General features: G+C 42.2%; 1 protein-coding gene across 4 annotated transcripts in view; it reads left to right on the plus strand.

Annotated features, from left to right (window-relative positions):
- The window catches only part of jazf1a (JAZF zinc finger 1a), an 18,230-nt gene that overhangs the window by 3,229 nt on the left and 11,458 nt on the right, over positions 1-3,543 (plus strand). The window lies entirely within an intron of this gene.

A 3,543-nucleotide genomic window follows, 5' to 3' on the forward strand; every position in this document is an offset into this window, starting at 1 on the left:
GGCATTCCGCTATTCCTGCGGTCGCTGCCTGCTGTGGCTCATCGGCGCCGGTGTTGTCCCGCAGTTGGAGACTGTATTTCTGCAGTACAACATACTTTCACTTAAACACGCGTGTGACACATTTAAGAGTTGTTGATCCACAGCGGTGATGGTTACCTTTTGCAGCGGTAACTCGACTGCGAGGGCCGCGTAGGTCTCATAGGTAACTAGCATCCAGAGCAGAGTGCAGCGGTGCCTCAGCTAACAGTGCCGCTGCAGGACTGCTGTTTACAGGCCTGATGCTGCTGACAATCAGTGTTTATTCACTCTGTTGGTTTTCTCACCCCAGGTGACTCGGCTCGTCACCGCGTCACCTTTACACTGTGCTTATTCGGTTAGAGCTGATGGCCCTGCAATACACTGACACTGCATCACAATTGAAGTTGTGACAGACACACAGTGCGACCCAGTTAGGTTTAAGCTCATATGCATTCACTTTTATTTATTTTTTATTTAGATTTTGCTCCGTGTTTACCAACACGGAGCCAGGGTAAACACCAGAGTGAGGGTAAACATCCATCCAACGGCAACACTACCTTGTCATTTACATTGCTTTTCTTCACTGGTGTGTTTGAATGGGATGTTATAAACACATATTTCTGTTTGTACTGCGGTGTTAAAGGCTACGGACTTTTGGAGGTTGCCTGGAGACCATTGACCATATACTGTATAAACCTGGACAAGAATACTTTCTTTGTTTATGCAAGGTTAGGTCAGGAAGGTCACCAAAAGCGGTCTGTAGATTTTGCAATAACAATAATAACACTCAGACTACCAGGGCTGCATGCTGGACCAGGTGAATTGAGAAACACCAAAGCTGATGATGGCTAATCACCTATCTGTGACATTCATTCATCCGCAGCCACAGTCTCTTTAACAGGGATGAAGTGGAGGGGTGAGAGGGGGTAAATTGGATGCTTCATTCAGCCTGTCTCCATGGCAACTGGCAGTCTTTAAAGGCGTAGGGAGCAGCGTGTTGGCTGAGTTATTGCACACCTGCTGTCTTAATAACAAAGAGCGCTCCCCAGCATCCAGCTGTGAGGAGGAATCAGTGCCATGTCACAGCACGTGTGGGATGGCACCGATTTGCTGACGTTTGAAACGGGGTCAGTTTTTCTGCAACTCTGTGAGTGTAGGGGTAAGTAGTATATGAGCTGGTGGTGGTTTGGGCAGAGGCTGGATGCAAAAAGGTGACTAGCTTTTCTACTTGCTAAATGGATTATCATTTAGTAATGTAAGTCGACCACTTTTATACGTTTATATTTGTAGTTTTTTTTTCCAACAGATGGATGAAATTGTAATATGAAAGTTAGGACTCCTCGTATATAGCACCCTCTGCTGGATGCTCAGTTACTATTACAGATAGTCTGACGTATACTCTAGTGCTGGTTAAACTTTTGCTCCTTACTCTATACAGTATACAGCCCATTTCAGAAGTTCACCAACTGTGTGACTTAATCGTCATTTGTTAATAGCAAACACATATTAAGAAGTAAAAAATTAACATTTAACATTTTTTAAACATACTTTTACCCTTAAATAATAGCCAATAGAATTTTACTAACTCACAGAAATTGAATTGGATTTCCTTTGCAGAAATCATTGCGCACCAATTGTGGAACATCAGGAAATGATTCTCCAGACTCTCTTAGACAAACAACAGGACCACATACTGATAAATGCTCCATCTGGCTCTGGGTATGACCTTTGACCCCAACTGTCAGCTGAACAGAGCGACAGTTTACCCGTCAGATTGCCCGAATGAATGACTGCGTTCACTTAATAGTGCAACTGGTCGTCAGCTGTGCCGAGATCACACACACACAATCCAATCAATACCGCATGCAAGTGGGTTTCATAAGACGTGAGTGTGACAGATGGAGGGGATTGAAGGGAAAGTGTGGGAGATGGGGAGGAGGGCTTGTGTGGAGGGGGTGTTGGCATTTGGCTCTGTCTCTGTTGTGACATCGATGTGAGCGTTGGTGTGTGATCAGTAATAAGTCAGGAGATAATCTAATTAGATCCTTGTTACTTGTTTGTGCTATATTTGACGGTGTTAAATGACGAGTACAGGCTTCTGGAGGATTGATAGAGAACATATTTCCCCGATGGGGAGGTCTGTGCAAACAGGTCTCAAAAATTAATGTGATGGAATAGAGGCAATAACCACGTACGTTTTTGAAAGCAGACAAAACATGTAAGTCATGTCTCAGGGCAGGAAACGCATTCATTTCATTAGATTGTGCTGCCCTCTTGTGGACAGAAATTGTATATACCACACAACCTTTGGTTTAGGATCTTGTTTGTGTCCATTATGTCATCTCGGTACAAATTTGAGCTCCTGTCTTTTTTTTAAAACAACACAACAGCTTTTGGCAAAAACCAGGCATAGGTTTGTTTCCTGATTCATTCCATGACAAGTTTTTACAGAGCTGGTCTCATCAAACACGATGTTACTTCTATTGAGGCACCGTTTAGAGCTGATCTGGAAGCAAGAGGATATTAAAATAGGCGAGCAGTGTTCAGATTGGTGTTGTAGGATGTTTGTGGTGCGCCAGTAATGTCTAAGGAATGTAAGGTTGGTCTGCACAACTGCTTTTTGTGCTTTCTCACCTGCACAAGCATGTACCTGCCTCTTACCTCAACAAAGAAATGTGGGTAAAGGAAGAGGGTTGACGGAGATTTAGAATGGTGAAGAGATTTAAAAGTAATAATTAAGAAACGAACTGGGTAATCACAAACATTTTGCTTGTTGAAGCAAACAGTTATTCACACTTTTCTTTTCAGTAGGAAAGTCAGTAGAAAACCAGTAGTTGTGAATTTGTGTTGTAACAATGTTAAGTCAATTCTTGGTTCGACTTGAGTTATCTTAGCTTTGCTGAGTGCAAAGTTATAGCAAATTGTATGTAAAAAATAATCCTACATAACAAAATACTTTTATTATTTATGTATCTTCTTGCATTTTGACTGTGGTACTAATCCTGGCCAGCAGGTGTGGGTGATGTTAAAACTCTCAGTCTGACAGACACCCTGACCCCTTATAACCCTACCCTGGCTGCACAATGTTTGACACGAATTAAAATATTTCACAAAATATTTTATGACTGACCAAATATTCAAGTGGAGAAAATTCCAATGTTTGCTTTTACAGTTTACTAGTGTGTTAGGATTTTTGTTTATACAAGCACCTCAGCCTGAAGACGTGCTAAACAACTGCCAAAAATATGTCATGGCCTGTTTAATTATTAACAGTTTCCGTTGAAGTATTTTCCAACTAACCCTTTAAACGCCTGCAGCCCAGGCTGCATCCTTTTGGTCTGGAATGTTGGGCAGGTAACTGTGTTCTCAGTCTAAGTATGCTAGGGGCTGGTGCATGCTAATGTCACAATTTTAATATTTTCTTTATTTGTGCCACAGTAGGGAAATTGCACTTCTTTGGTATTTTATCTGCTCGTTCTAAAAGAACGTCAGTTCATGTGCTGTGAATGTGCCCTTGTGGAGGGC

The sequence above is a fragment of the Cynoglossus semilaevis genome, chromosome 18 (assembly GCF_000523025.1).
Source record: "Cynoglossus semilaevis isolate Cse_v1.0 chromosome 18, Cse_v1.0, whole genome shotgun sequence".
In the NCBI taxonomy this organism is placed as follows: domain Eukaryota; kingdom Metazoa; phylum Chordata; class Actinopteri; order Pleuronectiformes; family Cynoglossidae; genus Cynoglossus; species Cynoglossus semilaevis.